The sequence below is a fragment of the Oncorhynchus tshawytscha genome, linkage group LG07 (genome assembly GCF_018296145.1).
Source record: "Oncorhynchus tshawytscha isolate Ot180627B linkage group LG07, Otsh_v2.0, whole genome shotgun sequence".
NCBI lineage: Eukaryota > Metazoa > Chordata > Actinopteri > Salmoniformes > Salmonidae > Oncorhynchus > Oncorhynchus tshawytscha.
In genome coordinates, this window is record NC_056435.1 from 55,470,771 (window position 1) to 55,490,014 (window position 19,244).

General features: G+C 42.4%; 1 protein-coding gene across 7 annotated transcripts in view; it reads left to right on the forward strand.

Moving 5' to 3' along the window:
• Window positions 1-10,129: 10,129 nt before the first annotated feature.
• LOC112254856 (plasma membrane calcium-transporting ATPase 1) overlaps window positions 10,130-19,244 on the forward strand; it is a 176,601-nt gene continuing 167,486 nt past the window's right edge. For 3 of the 7 annotated variants that reach the window (XM_042324651.1, XM_042324649.1, XM_042324650.1), the window contains exon 1: window positions 10,130-10,983. The gene's annotated coding sequence lies outside the window, so the exon portion shown is untranslated. Of the gene's footprint in view, window positions 11,012-19,244 lie in introns of all 7 variants that reach the window. The other 4 variants (XR_006083793.1, XM_024427771.2, XM_024427773.2 and 1 more) reach the window with 2 other exon arrangements.

Here is a 19,244-nt window from a genome sequence, read left to right on the forward strand (position 1 = left end):
CCGGTTTAATACAGGGGCTTACCGGGTCTGAAGCCCCTGGGTAAAAAAACAACATTGAAACATTTACATTATATATATTTTTATAAATGTATCCAACCACAGGAGCCCGCTCGCAATGTTAAAAATACACAGTTGAGCATAATTTAGCCACAGAGAATCAATAGTTTCTCAAAAATAAATAAATGTTAGCACAAGCGTATACTGGTAACTCACAAAATAAAGGAAACACCAACAAAGTGTTTTAAAAGGGTGTGGGGCCACCACGAGTTGCCAGAACAGGTTCAATGTGTCTTGGCATAAATTCTACAAGTGGACCTAAACCATGCCAGGAAAATGCACCCCACACACAATAACATAAACATTGTATCCCTCATTTACGCATGTTTCCTTTATTTTGGCAGTTACCTGTTGCCTACAGGCGGGAAGACTGAAATTTGGGCAGCATGTGGGCCAAATACACAGCTTGTTGTGTTGTGGCCATAGACATATACTGTATAGAAGGTTTTTGGAATCTCATACCTTGGCAATTTGGATGAACCAGACTTGTGGAGGTCTACAATTGATTTTCTGAGGTCTTGGCTGATTCATTTTGATGATGATTTCCCATGATGTCAAGCAAAGAGGCACTGAGTTTGAAGGCAGGTCTTGAAATACATCCACAGGTACACCTCCAATTGACTCAAATGATGTCAATTAGCCTATCAGAAGCTTCTAAAGCCATGACATCATTTTCTGGAATTTTCCGAGCTGTTTAAAGGCACAGTTAATATAGTGTATGTAAACTTCTGGCCCACTGGAATTGTGATACAGTGAGTTACTGTCACTGAGTTTGAAGGCAGGTCTTGAAATACATCCACAGGTACACCTCCAATTGACTCAAATGATGTCAATTAGCCTATCAGAAGCTTCTAAAGCCATGACATCATTTTCTGGAATTTTCCGAGCTGTTTAAAGGCACAGTCAATATAGTGTATGTAAACTTCTGGCCCACTGGAATTGTGATACAGTGTGTTACTGTCACACCCTGACCATAGTTTGCTTTGTATGTTTCTATGTTTTGTTTGGTCAGGGTGTGATCTGAGTGGGCATTTTATGTTGGATGCCTTGTTTGTCTGTTTCTGTGTTTGGGCCTGATATGGTTCTCAATCAGAGGCAGGTGTTAGTCATTGTCTCTGACTGGGAGCCATATTTAGGTAGCCTGTTTTGTGTTGGGTTTTGTGGGTGATTGTTCCTGTCTTTGTGTTTGTTACACCAGATAGAGCTGTTTTTGGTTTTTCACAGTTCTTGTTTTTGTATATTGTTCTATTTTCATCTTTATTAAAGATGTATCAAAATAACCACGCTGCATTTTGGTCCGCCTCTCCTTCAACAGAAGAAAGCCGTGACAGTTACAAGTGAAATAATCTGTCTGTAAACAATTGTTGGAAAAATTACTTGTGTCATGCACATAGTAGATGTCCTAACCGACATGCCAAAATTATAGTTTGTTAACTAGAAATTTGTGGAGTGGTTGAAAAATGAGTTTTAATGACTCCAACCTAAGTGTATGTAAACTTCCAACATCAACTGTACATCATGAGGCTTCTTCTCTCAAAGCTGAGACCTTGTATGGTTTATCTAGTCCCAGAACAATATTCTGGGCATACTGTCAAATAGCTTGGGAGTGATAGTGTGGTTTCTTCCTTTGTGTAATCAATCAGTCACTTGCATGAACCCAACTAATATAGGTTATTACAAAAGCAGAATTGTGCTAAACATACGTTTACATACACATAAGAATATTTTCATCACACTCCCTCCTTTTATCACTGTGATAACTATTCTTTAATTGTAAGGTAAGCATTACATTATGCTTAAAACTATCAAAGGAGGTTCTATCAAAATACTTCTATTGAAAGTAAATGAAATCAACACAAAGATCAGACACTTTATCCTTTCAAACCCTTCACTCTGGGTTGTACAATCCAACTAGTAACTGATCTTTATTCCTTAGCCATTACACTTGTAAAACCATTGCAGTAGAATGGTTTAATTTAAGACCTACATTTCATACTGTTACACACATGCTTTATTACACAATTTCACTTCCCACTCATTATCTTCATTGCCAGAGTAGCTTCTAGCAGTTTCTTCAATGTAATCTGCTAAATAGGTTACATTAACAGACGAGTCAGGGACAAATGTGCAACACTAATCTCCAATTATTGCACACGTTCCTCCTTGAATCACTAATAGATAGTCTAGTGCTTCATAATTTTGTTAAATTTCATTTTTTAGCATTTGGTTAGCGCATTCTACATCACCCCCTGACTGTGGGTGGTAGGTACAGTGTGCTCTCCTATCAATCTGCAATGCTTCTGATATGGACTGAACGATCTCATTTGCAAAATGTTTACCATTGTCTGATAAGACCTTAACGGACAGCCCCCAACTTGGAATGACCTCTCGCAGGAGAGCTTTGGCCACAGTGCACGCTGTGGGTCTTCAACATGGGAACTGTAACGGTTTTCTTGGTGTGAAGGAGAGTCGGACCAAAATGCGGCGTGTAGATTACGATTCATGTTTAATGAAAAAACACACGAAACACAAACACTACCAAAACAATAAACGTAATGAACTTAACGAAAACCGAAACAGCCTATACTTGTGTAAACTAACACAGAACAAGGACATCAGGACACTAAGGACAATCACCCACAAAACACTCAAAGAATATGGCTGCCTAAATATGGTTCCCAATCAGAGACAACGATAAACACCTGCCTCTGATTGAGAACCACTTCAGACAGCCATAGACTTAACTAGAACACCCCACTAAGCTACAATCCCAATACCAACACACCACATACAAAAACCCATGCCACACCCTGGCCTGACCAAATAAATGAAGATAAACATAAAATACTTCGACCAGGGCGTGACAGAACCCCCCCCCCTAAGGTGCGGACTCCCGGAAGCACATCAAAACAATAGGGAGGGTCCGGGTGGGCGTCTGTCCATGGTGGCGGCTCTGGCGCGGGACGTGGACTCCACTCTATCAATGTCTTAGTCCCTCTTCCTCGCGTCCTAGGATAGTCCACCCTCGCCGCCGACCATGGCCTAGTATTCCTCAACCAGAACCCCACTGGACTGAGGGGCAGCTCGGGACTGAGGGGCAGCTCGGGACTGAGGCAGCTCGGGACTGAGGGGAAGCTCAGCACTGAGGGGAAGCTCAGCACTGAGGGGAAGCTCAGGCAGGTAGTTGGATCCGGCAGATCCTGGCTGGCTGGCGGTTCTGGCAGATCCTGGCTGACTGGCGGATCTGGAAGAGTCTGGTTGACTGGCGGATCTGGAAGAGTCTGGCTGACTGGCGGATCCTGGCAGACTGACGTATCTGGAAGAGTCTGGCTGACTGGCAGATCTGGAAGAGTCTGGCTGACTGGCAGATCTGGAAGAGTCTGGCTGACTGGCGGATCCTGGCAGACTGGCAGCTCTGGCTGCTCCATGCTGACTGGCTCTGGCTGCTCCATGGTGACTGGCGGCTCTGGCTGCTCCATACTGACTGACAGCTCAGGCTGCTCCATGCAGACTGACAGCTCAGGCTGCTCCATGCAGACTGACATCTCAGGCTGCTCCATGCAGACTGACATCTCAGGCTGCTCCATGCAGACTGACATCTCAGGCTGCTCCATGCAGACTGACATCTCAGGCTGCTCCATGCAGACTGACAGCTCAGGCTGCTCCATGCAGACTGACAGCTCAGGCTGCTCCATGCAGGCTGGCAGCTCTGGCTGCGCTGAACAGGCGGGAGACTCCGGCAGCGCTGGAGATGAGGAAGGCTCTGGCAGCGCTAGATAGGCGGGAGACTCCGGCAGCGCTGGAGAGGCGAGGTGCACTGTAGGCCTGATGCGTGGTGCTGGCACTGGTGGTACTGGGCTGAGAACACGCACAGGAAGCCTGGTGCAGGGAGCTGCCACCGGAGGTCTGGTGCGTGAAGGTGGTACTGGATAGACCGGACCGTGCAGGCGCACTGGAGCTCTTGAGCACCGAGCCTGCCCAACCTTACCTGGCTCGATGCCCACTCTAGCCCGGCCGATACGAATAGCTGGAATATACCGCACCGGGCTATGCACCCGCACTGGGGACACCGTGCGCTCCAAAGCATAACACGGTGCCTGCCCGGTCTCACTAGCCCCCCGGTAAGCACAGGGAGTTTGCGCAGGTCTCCTACCTGGCGTAGCCATACTCCCTGTGAGCCCCCCCCCCCAATACATTTTTGGGGCTGACTCTCGGGCTTGCGACCGTGCCGCCGTGCTTGCTTCGTCAACTCCATTATCCGATAACCTTCCGCGCACTGCTCCATCGAATCCCAGGCGGGCTCCGGCACTCTCCCTGGGTCGACCGCCCACCTGTCTATCTCCTCCCAAGAAGTATAGTCCATACTCTTGTAGTCCAAACCGTACTCCCATGTCCATTCCTCTTTTCGCTGCTGTTGCTGCCTTTGTTGCTTCTCCTGCGGCTCCTGCCTGTTGACACACCGCTTGGTCCTGTTGTGGTGGGTGATTCTGTAACGGTTTTCTAGGTGTGAAGGAGAGTCGGACCAAAATGCGTCGTGTAGATTACGATTCATGTTTAATGAAAAAACACACTAAACACAAACACTACCAAAACAATAAACGTAATGAATGTAACGAAAACCGAAACAGCCTATACTTGTGTAAACTAACACAGAACAAGGACATCAGGACACTTAGGACAAACACCCACAAAACACTCAAAGAATATGGCTGCCTAAATATGGTTCCCAATCAGAGACAACGATAAACACCTGCCTCTGATTGAGAACCACTTCAGACAGCCATAGACTTAACTAGAACACACCACTAAGCTACAATCCCAATACCAACACACCACATACAAAAACCCATGCCACACCCTGGCCTGACCAAATAAATGAAGATAAACACAAAATACTTCGACCAGGGCATGACAGGAACGCTTGGAAAACACTTGGAAAACACACACTTGGAAAACACACCAACAATGACCAGACAATAGTTGTGTCCTTCACATGGGGTTAATTCAATGAAGTCCATCATCAAATGCTCAAAAGGTCCTTCTGGCCTTGGGTGGGATGCGGGAGTTATAGAAATCCCACATCCCACATTGTTAGTCATACATATAACACATTTTTTACAAAGAATTTCAGCAAACACAGTAAATCCCACAGTACTCCAATATTTATTTGCAAGATCTACCATTACTCCATTTGACACGTCTTGACCGTGTGACAACTTTGCGAAGAATTGGAAAGTACAACTGGGCATGGCTGGTCTGCTCATCCAGCCACTCTCCCGAGGTGCCCATATGACAATGTCCTGTCCACCTACATTTCTCGGACGCATCAGCCATTGCCTGCAAAGCAACAATATCAGAGAATGGGTTAGTGGAAACTGGAACTGCTGCCATCTGTAAAAGGGGGAAACACAAGAGGAAGCAGCTAGTTTCGCTGCATAATCTGCTCTAGCATTCCCTTGAGAAATGTTATCTTTACCACTGGTATGAGCCTGACACATCACTCATGCAGCAGACGATGGTAACAATATTACTTTTAGCAATGATGCAACTAACTGTCCATAATCAATGGCTTACCAGAAGAGGATAGAAACCCCACACATCTTCCACAGTGTCCCAAAATCATGCACCACCCCAAAAGCAAACCTACTGTCAGTGTAAATGTTTACTGATTTATCCTTTGCCAATATGCATGCCCGTGCTAAGACCAAATGTTCCGCTGCTTGTGCAGACAGGTGTTGTGGGAGACGTGCACTTTCCACAGTCTCTAAAGCAGTGACAACAGCAAAACCTACTATCACCCTTGTCATTCCGTGCAGATCCATCAACAACAAAAACGTAACGTCCGGGTTATCAACTGTTAAGTCTTTCAAATCAAGTCTGGGACTACAGTCTGTCTCTATTATCAGCTCGCAGTCATTTTCGGCATCTGCTGTATGGAGAAGGGTAGATGGGTTAAGAGTGGTACGGCATTTCAAGATGACATGTGACATAGTTAGGAGGATGCTCTGATAGTGTAGCAATTTTTTATATACATGTTTTTATTTATTTTATTTTTCGTATCTTTAAAAATATAATTGAATTCCGAGGAAGGTGAAGGAGAACCAATCTTGTGATTCCTCAGCTACTGGCATGCTAAAGAATGCAATAGCCAGATTAAAAATTGAGAAACAACAGCTTCCAGGTAGAACTTGAAAGAGAATGGTCACCGCATTAGGAATCTGAATTCCCCTGAGGGTTATCTTACTGAGAGGATTGGGGTGTTACAAGGACAATTTGGGCATGGTATAATAGCGCCAGTCTCCACCAACACAGTGTGTACTGGGATAATGCTGTGTGTACTGGGATAATGCTGTGTGTACTGGAATAATGCTGCGTGTACTGGGATAATGCCTTTTTCTTTGCTCAGGGAGTATTGGGCCTTGTAAGGCCTAAGAGTGCTTTTCGGCACAACCGCCAATGGTGTTGTTCCTTTCATCTTACCATTGTCCTTCTTCACCTTTGCGCATACCTTGTCTGGGATTTTTTTCCAGCCATGGAATCATGTCATTTGTTTAATCAACAACCATTTGTTATTCTGTGGGAAGGGTTAGTTTATTTCTTCTTGCTATTGATGCTGCCCAATAGGGTGAGAAAAAGTGATCTGAAATTGGAGTAGCTAGCCAGAGCATATTTATCATCTACGTCTATCTACAGTTGTCACATTGACATCATAAACATTCTATTGAAATAGTTACTTGCATAGTAGAGTCTTTTGATTAGAAATCTACCTAGCCAGCTAAACAATTAACCATAATCCCAACTCATAATGTATTTGTACCCTGCATGAATCTGCAGGTAGCTAACCAACCAGGTTCAATGTTAGCTAGCTAATATTAGGCAATAATTAGCAATGCAAATGGCTCTGAGATACAAATAATATTACTGCACAGTTCATACACGTAACTTTAGCTAGCTAGCCAGCCAGCTAACTTTAGCTAGCTAGCTAACAGTGCACTAACTTGAAATAAAAACTGCTTTCTGACAAAATTAGAAACGTGTATTAACTGAAAATCTTACCCATATACATGGATGGACGCTTCTCCCTCTCTGTCACAGATGCCATGGTTGCCCTTAGTTTGAAGATGTAATCCGGAGCCTTCTGTGTGTTCTCTTTTTGACTCCGTCTGCATATTTGCAATCAAACGCCAGCATTTTCACCATCTCCTTAGCTAGCATACACTAATTCCACTGATTTCATAACTCGGTACTCCAGAAAGTGGAGAGCAAGTCATGCAGTTCTACTACATGATATAGATTTTTTAAAGCTGCGTTAGAAAGGATTACATACACATACTGACCAGCTCATAATATAGACAGAAGCGTGGTACATGGCAGACCAATCTGAACTCATGTCCGGATGTCCAGCCCACTCATTATCTCAGCCAATCATGGCTAGCGGAAAGTTTGCTCTCTTTTCCCATGGCTAAACCAACTAGGCTCGTAATTTAACAATTGTATTTGTATTTACAGATGGCATAAATGTTTGTTATTAAGGCTGTTCACTTGTTCCAGAAAGAATTTCTGCCAAAAAAACACATTTTGATAAATAAAAATGTTTATGTTCAAATGGCGCTCCTGTGAAGTAGTGACGTGCGACATACGCCTAGTTTCCTGAAACGATTCACATTTTGTGTTGCTGTAGTTACTTTCTTATTTTTATAATACAGGGGTCTGGGAATACATTCCTCACAATTTCCTCCTTCACGGCAATATTCTATTCATACAACATATTCGGTAATAATAATCTCTCCTTTCTTATCTTCACACACACCACCTCACTACTCACTACTTCACACACACCTTCCCATATTTCATTCATACATCACACAGAACTTTCTTAGGTATTCAAAGAGAATCTTTATATAACGTTATCAATCGAAGTCCACAGATTCAGACAGAATCCTTATATAACATGATCAATCAAAGTCAACACTATTACCATATGCTAACGAGGTTTCACGAACATTTGTGTAGTTCCCCGAACTACTTAGGTATTCTCCCAGAATGCCTATACAACATTATTAATGAGGTTTCCCAAACTTTTGCCTAGTTCTCTCTGGATCCCTTCAACTTCTTCAGGCTAGGGTCTGAGGTCCCAGGCTGTTACAATGGAAATGTATGGGTCCTATGTAATTCCAGCTCCCAGATTGCATTTCCTATGACTTCAACACTAAGGACTCAAACTCAAAGTAAATGAAGCAATCTTCATTTAATGCTCAGAGGTTCACAAACACTATAGAAGCTTGATGAAAACTCTGAAAAGGGGTGTTCCCCTTCTCTCAAAGCTGAGACCTTGTATGGTTTATCTAGTCCCAGAACAATATCTGGGCATACTGCCAAATAGCTTGGGAGTGATAGTGTGGTTTCTTCCTTTGTGTAATCAATCAGTCACTCGCATGAACCCAGCTAATACAGGTTATTACAAAAGCAGCATTGTACTAAACATACACACAAGAACATTTCCATCGAAATGCTTTATTTGAGTTTAACCTGTAAAAGTAAAATATCGTATTCCTGGCAAAAATGTTAATTATTAAGATAGTAATTTCTTTTTATTTCATTTGAATTACTAAATCAGATGTAATTTTTGACGAGTATGAGACTATCAGCCCCATAATGTACGCCTTAAAGGCATCCCAAATTATATTGGGTGTTGGCTTTTCTCTGTCCTCTGTCTACATTTGTAATAGTAAAGGTTTTAAAAATTGTTGTTTAGGTATTTAATACATTTTGGTCAGGAAAATTTGCTCTGTTCATTCTCCAAATTCTGTTGCTCAGTGTATTTTCTATTGGTGCAATTAAACATGATATCAGAGAATCATTCTAAATCACTATATCATTGTTTTTGAGTCCAGTAAATTGTTTAGTGCATTGAGGCGTCACTACAGCCCCGGGGTCAATCCCAGGCAGTGTCACAGCCGGCCTTGACTGGAAGCCCCATGAGGCGGTGCACAATTGGCCCAGCGTCGTCCAGGTTAGGAAAGGGTTTGGTTTCCTTGTTCCATCGCGCTCTCGCAACTCCTTGTGGTGGGCCAGCTGACCCTGGTTGCCAGTTGGATGGTGTTTCCTTTGACACATTTATGCAGCTGGCTTTTGGGTTAAGCAAGCAGTGTGTCAAGAAGTAGTGCAGCTTGGCAGGGTTGTGTTTCGGAGGATGCACGGCTCTTGACCGTCGCCTCTCCCCACCAATAACCATCATTAAATCTTAGTTGTAATGACAAACAAAGAATAATAATGATTCAATATCCTTTCCTAATCTGTTCACAACTCTTATTAATTTTACAAGTCATAAAAAAATGAAATACAATTACATTGTAGTATCATTAAGTCCTTCCCTCTCTACAAATCATCCCTCTCCACCACCCCCTCCACGTTTCCCCCCCTTTACTCCACCCAAGGCAAGCGGAATTGTATTTCATCTTTACTCCCCCTTGTCCACCCAAGCCAAGCTCATCACCCCCCTGCCCTGTCCAAGTTTATCTCCCAACCCCCATCTTTCACCCTCCCTTCTTCTCAGACACATTTACACCCCTCATCTACTTACTCATCCATTCTCCTTTATTCACACACAACATATACCCTATGCTCTGCACACCCATTCTCTCCTGCCCTCCTGTACATATTAATGCTCACCTTCCATTCATATGCACAGACACTCACTCAAACCCTCTTGCCCACACACCGCCACGGAACAATTATAATGATATATTTCTCTGTTTTGGTAGACAGCCGAGGGATGGTTCTGTTGAAAATGTAACCACTATCGCATTCATAGACAGAGCAATGGATGCAAGGACTGATGATATCAAAATTATAGTTTCAACAATGTTTTTCGGCTACAAACATTGGGGTAAAACAAGCTTATATTTTGGGTTCTAATGGGGTACGACAGTTGAACTAAGCTCATGAGGCATTCATGAATTACATTATTAAAGAATCAATTGATATATATCATGCCTTAATAAATCCCAAAATGTATTTAGCAACTAAGGATTCTAGCTTTAAATGGGTAATCGCGAGCTGATCCCTCCCTCTCTTTCTCTCCCCGGCGACGCTCGCACCAGACACTGCTGTATCCCTCTCGTTTTTCCAGCCACGGAAATCGGTGAACCGATCGGTACGCTCTGATTTTTCAGTAGTCTGGGGATAGGTCACGTTTATCTGTACATTTACCGCGGATGTACGTGAACCCGGAACCAACTCACAATTTAGACAAAACAAGAAACCTCGCTAAGTGAATCTATTGGGTCTGCTGCTGTGCTTTCGGACCGAGCAGATCCTTCCTCTGTGCGATCATTTCCTCCTATTTGTAGAGGAAGGGTGTTAGTTTTCGAAGTGAAATCTCAGAAGTTGGTCTACTTTCGGGACTCGTAACGTGTTGCTCTAGTTTATCATGTACTTAATGTAGAGTTACTGATATCTAAAACACGTCTGTAAAGTGCCGCGATCAAGCCCATCACTGTGTAATGTCACAGTTGTCAAATTTGAGCCCAGATGGGGAACAAAACAAAACAAAACCGTAGGCTATAGCTCGCACTTCTACAGATCCATCCAGCACGCACATTTATGTCAAATAACGCATAGGGGCAAATCCATCTCTCACGGATTTCTCTTTCCATCTCAACGGCATAATATAGCCACTGATTTAGTTGTTTTTGTTTTGTTTTTCTATGTCAAACTGTAGGCTAGGCTATTCACTGAAAGACCTTTTGCAAAACCCAGCTCTGACCGAAGCGGAAGAGGACAGTTTTTTTCTGTCTGAGATACGGGACACTGGATTTACCCGCTGGTGGAGACAGTGATTGTGTGTTAGTGAGGTGAGCTGAGCAAAGGAAAAGAGCGCTCATTGAGACCTTCTCCTGCCGTCTGACTACCCTCAGCATCCGGGTAAGGACTGTACCTCTCTACCACACAGGTGTGTGAATGAATGAATGAATGAATGAATGGTTGCGTGTGTTATTGTATTGGCTTTATCAAGTCAACAAATTGCCTGTTGTCTGCAGAGCTAGTCCTACTTGGGTGAGAACATAATCAAGTTTCAATAAACAGTCCTCCCAGTTTGATCATAAACACGGATGTTTTCTAGGTGGGAACAGCTGTTGATGAGCCGCATCCTTTTTTCATTTCCCCAAACCTAATTGCTGTGTAATGGGGGGAGATTTAGCGTGTTTAGACATGGAGTCTGTCCTTCACCAAAGAGTGTTTGTCGCAACAGTTTCTCTCATGTTAGAAATACGTTACTGTGCATGTGAAGAAGCATTTAATGCGACCCTGGGTTTATCCAATAGTTTTAATCGTGGGACATGTCACTGACAGCAATGCGCATCTGTCATCGGGGTATCCCAAAAGCCCAGTAGATGGCGATACTGAGTGGTTTCATCTTACCGTCCAAAGGGAATCCATGCAGCTGGCCTTACACTCATATCTCCTCTGAACCGGTTTATACATAAAACATTCTCCATTCAGGCTGCAAAACCGTACATTTCCTCCTTAACTCGATTTAATGGGAGAAGGTGGGGGTGGTGGGGGGGCATTCAGCCAATCAGACCAGGGGTGAAAAAACAGTCTGCTGTAACCTGATTCACTGAACACAGTACACAAAATCCGCGACTAGCATTAGCCACTGTAGCATGGTGGTGGAAAATGGTGTTTAATAAAGTAAGTATATTTTTCCCTTTTTTCCCCACCTTCTTACCATATAGCGAATTAAGGAGGAAATTGAATCCTTTGCAGCCTGAATGGAGAATGTTTTATTAACGAACCGATCCAAGGGGGATACCAGTGTACAGCCAGCTGCATGGATTCCCTTTGGATGGTAAAATGAAACGACACTATATCGCTATCTCCCAGCCTTTGGGCTATAATCAGGGGTCATCTCGTGTGTGTGTGTGCAAACCTTTGCTTGTATATGTATGTGTCTCTGCATTACTGGCTATGCAGGTTTAACTTAATCCAGTGGTTATTTTTCGTAGTTCAGATTCTACATTTCATGTGTAGTGAATGGCTGTGCTTGTTGACTGCAAAACATAATATAAGGTATTAGCTTAAGCTTAGAAAGAGGAGAGACAACCTCTGTTAAGTAATAAGTGCTTTGAAAAGTCAGCCCTTCTTACATCATGTCAAGGGACGTAATCAGCTCTCTTCTCGTCTCCTTCTCTCCTCCCTTCGCACTCCTTTTTCTGGGTGTGTCCTCGTGCTAGTGCTTTTCTACAGAGAAGGGAGACCCCGCAATATCGGCTCGTGACGACATTTCAGATTGTGTGACCTCTAAAGGAGGGCATCTGGCTGTTATTTCCCCCTGCTGTCATTTCCCCCGCCAAGGGCAGGGCCACGGCTATTATTGCTGTATTTTTGTCACCGGAACATTCAGGTGGATCTCCCTCGGGCACAGCAACACGCACAAGCTTTAAAGCTGGCTTTTATCCCCGTAGATAGACACAGTCCCCTTCACTCGAGACTAGGTGTGACTGCTGCAGTGAACTGAAAATATATCATCTTACTGTAGGCTTGATACAGAGGAGGCTGGTGGGAGGAAATATAGGAGGACATGCTCATTGTAATGGCTGGAATGGAATAAATGGAACGGTATCAAACCTATGGAAACCACATTAGACTCTGTTCCAATAATTCCATACCCGCCATTACAATGAGCCCATCCTCCTATAGCTTCTCCCACCAGCCTTCTCTGGTTATATATCACACCTTCATCCTTTCCCTGGCTAAGAAATGGGGAACAGCCTCACTGATATTTTTGTTGTTGTTGCATATTTAACTTATTGAGTACTATGTAAGCTGTATTTAATGCTGTAAAAACATGATATAGCAGTCTGTTATATAATCTGTAACTATACCATTACAGTGGGATAGCCTTATACTATGCCATAATTGCAGTGTCTCATTCATCTCTTTAACTGAGAGAATATTAATTGTCATGTCTGTTAGCTTGATCAATATGACACAACCCGATCAATAAGAGTCAAGGACACTGCATACATGCATAGTGCTTTGTGTGTCTGCCTGTCTGTCTATGTTGATTTGCTGGGTATTCTCATCTTGGACAACATTCAGAACACAGCCGCTAACCTCTTAAGCGTATTTCGCCCCTCTGCTAAATGGTCTCAACCTTTTGTGGCAAAAAGTAAATGCGGGTTGCTGGTTCAAGACGCAATCAGAAATCCATCGTACTGGTGCTGTCAGCTTTTCAGTGTATATGTTTTTTATATATATATGAAGATGCAGCGTTCTAAACCACTGCATGTCAGTGTAACAGGCATCACTGTAGTCCCTGGTTCGAATCCAGGCTGTAACACATCCGTCTGTGATTGGGAGTCCCATAGACGCGCACAATTGGCCCAGCGTCGCCTGGGTTTGGCCGGGGTAGGCCGTTATTGTAAATAAAAATTTGTTCTTAACTGACTTGCCTGGTTAAATAAAGGTTCAATTTAAATAAAAACAATATAGACATCTGTACAGTACCAGTCAAAGTTTGGATACGTCTACTCATTCAGGGGTTTGTCTTTATTTCTACTATTTTCTACATTGTATAATAATAGTGAAGACATCAAAACTATGAAATAACACATATGGAATCATGTAGTAACCAAAAAAGTGTTAACCAAATCAAAATATATTTTAGATTCTTCAAAGTAGCCACCCTTTGCCTTGACGACGCCGTGGCATTCTCTCAACCAGCTTCATGAGGAATGCTTTTCCAACAGTCTTGAAGGAGTTCCCACATATGCAGAGCACTTGTTTTGCTGGTTTTCCTTCACTCTGCAGTCCAACTCATCCCAAACCATCTCAATTGGGTTGAGGTTGGGTGATTGTGGAGGCCAGGTCATCTGATGCAGCACTCCCATCACTTTCCTTCTTTATCAAATAGCCCTTACACAGCCTGGAGGTGTTTTGGGTCATTATCCTGTTAAAAAACAAATGATTGTCCCATTAAGAGCAAACCAGATGGGATGGCGTATCACTGAAGAATGCTGGTTAAGTGTGCCTTGAATTCTAAATAAATCACAGACAGTGTCACCAGCAAAGCACCACCACTCCTCCTCCTCCATGCTTCACGGTGTGAACCACATCTGTTCACCTACTCCGCGTCTCACAAAGACACAGCGGTTTGATCCAAAAATCATACATTTGGACTCATCAGACCTAAGGACAGATTTCCACCAGTGTTTCTAGTGTTTCTTGCCCCAAGCAAGTCTTCTTCTTATTATTGGTGTCCATTAGTAGTGGATTCTTTGCAGAAATTCGACCAATTCGACCATGAAGTCCTGATTCAAGCAGTCTCCTCTGAACAGTTGTGTCTGTTACTTGAACTCTGAAGCATTTATTTGGGCTGCAAACTGCGGTGCAGTTAATTTCCGATTTTCTGAGGCTGGTAACTCTAATGAACTTCTCCTCTGCAGCAGAGGTAACTCTGGGTCTTCCTTTCCTGTGGGGGTCCTCATGAGAGCCAGTCTCATCATATCGCTTGATGGTTTTTGCAACTGCACTTTAAGAAACTTTCAAAGTTCTTGAAATTTTCCAGATTGACTGACCTTCATGTTTTAAAGTAATGATGGACCGACCGTCATTTCTTTTTGCTTATTTGAGCTGTTCTTGCCATAATATGAACCTGGTCTTTTACCAAATATGGCTATCTTCTGTATACCAACCCTACCTTGTTACAACACAACTGATTGGCTCAAACGCATTAAGAAATAAACAAATTACACAAATTATTTTAAAGAAGGCACACTTTTTAATTTAAATACATTCCAGGTGACTACCTCATGAAGCTGGTTGAGAGAATACCAAGCGTGTGCAAAACTGTCATCAAGGCAAAGGGTGGCAACTTTGAGGAATCTCAAATATAAAAGTTATTTAGATTTGTTTAACACTTTGTTGGTTACGACAGTATTCCAATATGTGTTATTTCATAGTTTTGATATCTTCACTATTATTCTGCAATAAAGAAAATAGTAAAAGTGAAGAAAAACCTTTTGAATGAGTAGGTATGTCCAAAATTTTGACTGTGTGTCTGTGTGTGTGTGTGTGTTTACTCATATATATATATATATTTATTTGTGTGTAAGTCGGAAGTTTACATACACTTTGGTTTTAGTCATTAAAACTAGTTTTTCAACCACTCCACAAATTTCTTGTTAACAAACTATAGTTAGTCGGTTATGGTTGGCAAGTCGGTTAGGACACCTACTATGTGCATGACATGAGTATTTTTTTCCAACAATTGTTTACAGACAGATTATTTCACTTATAATTCACTGTATCACAATTCCAGTGGGTCAGATGTTTACATACACTAAATTGACTGTGCCTTTAAACAGCTCGGAAAACTCCAGAAAATGAAGTCATGGCTTTAGAAGGTCCTGATAGGCTAATTGACATCAATTGAGTCATTTGGAGGTGTACTTGTGGATGTATTTCAAGGCCTACCTTCAAACTCAGTGCCTCTTTGCTTGACCTCATGGGAAAATCAAAATGAATCAGCCAAGACCTCAGATTTTTTTATGTAGACGTCCACAAGGCTGGTTCATCCTTGGGAGCAATTTCCAAACGCATGAAGGTTCCACGTTCATCTGTACAAACAATAGTACGCAAGTATAAACACCATAGGACCACACAGTCGTCATACCGCTCAGGAAGGAGATGCGTTCTGTCTCCTAGAGATGAACGTACTTTGGTGTGAAAAGTGCAAATCAATCCCAGAGCAACAGCAAAGGACCTTGTGAAGATGCTGGAGGAAACGGGTACAAAAGTATCTATATCCACAATAAAACGAGTCCTATATCGACATCACCTGAAAGGCCGCTCAGCAAGGAAGAAGCCACTGCTCCAAAACCGGCATAAAAAAGCCAGACTACAGTTTGCAACTGCACATGACAAAGATCATACTTTTTGGAGAAATGTCCTCTGGTCTGATGAAACAAAAATAGAACTGTTTGGCAGTAATGACCATCGTTATGTTTGGAGGAAAAAGGGGGAAACTTGCAAGCCAAAGAACACCATCCCAACCATGAAGCACGGGGGTGGCAGCATCATGTTGTGGGGTGCTTTGCTGGAGGAGGGACTGGTGCACTTCACAAAATACATGGCATCATGAGGAAGGGCAATTATGTGGATACATTGAAGCAACATCATAAGACAACAGTCAGGGAGTTAAAGCTTGGTCGCAAATGCGTCTTCCAAATGGACAATGACCCCAAGCATACTTCCAAAGTTGTGGCAAAATGGCTTAAGGACAACAAAGTCAAGGTATTGGAGTGGCCATCACATAGAAATCTATAGAAAATTTGTCGGCAGAACTGAAAACGCATGTGCGAGCAGGGAGGCCTACAAACCTGTCTCAGTTACACCAGCTCTGTTTGGAGGAATGGGCCAAAATGCACCCAACTTATTGTGGGAAGCTTGTGGAAGGCTACCTGAAACGTTTGACCCAAGTTAAACAATTTAAAGGCAATGCTATCAAATACTAATTGAGTGTATGTAAACTTCTGACCCACTGGGAATGTGAATAAATACATGTCGAAATAAATCATTCTCTCCTATTATTCTGACATTTCACATTCTTAAAATGAAGTGGTGATCCTAACTGACCTAAGACAGGGAATTTTCACTAGGATTAAATGTCAGAAATTGTGAAAAACTGAGTTTAAATGTATTTGGTTAAGGTGTATGTAAACTTCCGACTTCAACTGTGTGTGTGTGTGTGTACACACACAACCCTGTCATACCTAGCACTCGGAGTTAGGTGGTGTGTAGTATTGTGGTATTTGGTGTGTACATTAATCTTATCAAATCAAACTTTTTTTTTTGCCACATGCACCGAGTACAACAAGTGTAGACTTTACCGTGAAATGCTTACTTACAAGCCTTAACCAACAGTGCAGTTCATGAAGAAGAAAATATTTACCCAGTAGGCTAAAACAAAAAGTAATAATAAAATGTATATTGTCCAGTGGTGATTTATATGAATTGTTAAGCAGTCTAATGGCTTGGGGGTAGAGGTTGTTGAGGAGCCTTTTGGTCCTGGACTTGGTGCTCCGGTACCGCTTGCCGTGCGGTAGCAGAGAAAACAGTCTATAACTTCGGTGACTGGAGTCTCTGACAATTTTATTGGCTTTCCTCTGACACAGCCTATTATATAGGTCTTGGGTGGCAGGCATTCTCACATAGGTGTTCATTTTCTCCAGGTGAGAAAGGGCGGTGTGGAGTGTGATTGAGATTGCGTCACCTGTGGATCTGTTTGGGCGGTATGCGAATTGGAATGGGTCTAGGGTGTGTTGTATTGTGTAGAGCTCGACGCAACGGAAAAAATATTAGTCGACCAGGAGTCTGTTCTTTCGACCAATTGATCGACATTTTGAAATGTGTATATTTCCCTATATGTGACCCGTTTCGGGAAACTAGGCGTATATTGTGGGTCACTACTTCACATGATAGCCGTTTGAATGTAAACTTTTATTTTTTTAATCAAAATGCATTTTTCATGTGCCTTAAAAACAAACATCTTTGCCATCTGTAAATATGAATAACATTGTTAATTTACGAGCATAGTTGGTTTAGCCACAGAAAAAGCGAGGAACCTTTCCACTATCCATGATTGGCTGAGGTAATGAGTGGGCAGGACCAGCCGAGAGATGAATTTAGACTGGTCTGCCTTATAGCATGCTTCTGTCTATTTGAGCTGGTCAATTTGTCTAGGTAATCCTGTCTAATGCGGCTTTTTAAAATGTATTTCTTAGTAAAACTGCACAAGTGTTGCTCTCCACTCTCTGGAGGGCTGTGTTTTGAAATCAATGGAATTCAGGTATGGTAGCTAAGGAGATGGAGAAAACATTGATCTCTAGATTGCATCTTCAAACTAAGGGCAACCATGGCATCTGACAGGATATGCATCCATCCATGATGTATACAGGTAAGATAGTCTAGCTAACTACATTTTCAGATATTACACATTTCAAATTTTGACAGAAAATGGTTTAATTTGAAGTTAATGTGTACTCTTGGCTAGCTAATGTTAGCTGGCTGGCTCATTAACTAACGTTATGTGTGTGATCTTATTATTCTTATCATAGAGCCATTTGCTTGGCTAATTATAGCGTAATGTTAGCTAGCTAATATTGAACCTGGTGGTTAGCTACCTGCAGATTCATGCAGGGTAGTAACGTCATTGGTTGGGATTATGGTTCATTGTTTAGCTAGCTAGCTACATGTCTTAACTAACAAAAGACTCCACTATGCAAGTATCCATTTCAATAGAATGTCACTGCAACAACTGTTGGTAGACATACTAGCTGGTAAATTCAATCTGGCTATTTACTCCAATTTCAGACCATGGGTAAAATAGTCTAGCTAGCTACATTTCTAATTTTGACAAAGTATTTTAATTTCAAGTTGAAGTGTTTTGTTAGCTAGCTGTCTCGCTAGCTAATGTTGTGTATGATCTTGGTTATAGCCTAATGTTAGCTAGCTAACATTGAACCTGTTTGGTTAGCTACCTGCAGATTTATGCAGGATAGTAATGTCATGAGTTGGGATTACAGTTAATTGTTTACCTAGTTAGCTAGCTACATGTCTTAACAATAGACTCTCGTCTGAGTGTGCCAGAGCGCATAGTAACTGCTGAGTTTACAAACGCTCAACACCCGTTGAGTATGGCCAGTGTCTGTCCGTTCGTAAATTAAATCTGACAGCACAGTTTCTGTCACCAATGCTCTGGATAACATAACAGCCTAACCAGCTCTGCTAGGGCGAGTAATGTTCAGTGAGCTGTTCTCTCATTTGTGTCTTGAAGTAGCTAGCAAGTTCGCTTGGCTGACTGCTGCTGTTAGTACAGAATACCCGGATCAACTCTTAAAGAGATGGGTGGGGCTAAAGCTTAAGAGGGTCTGAACAATGCTGAATTGGTGTAGACCAAGAAGGGCTCTCCAGTAGTAGTACCAAAACATTCAAAGGCCATTTTCTAAAAAAAGTGAGTTTACAAGTTTATCAACTTTCAAAGCAGAATTACTTTCCCATTGTTGTTGTTCCTCAACTGTAGTGTATATGATTTAACATTTTGTATCTGAGTCTCTACTTTTATCCAATGTAAAAAAACACAATTTAAAATGTTGCTACATTAGACGGATTTTGAGCTG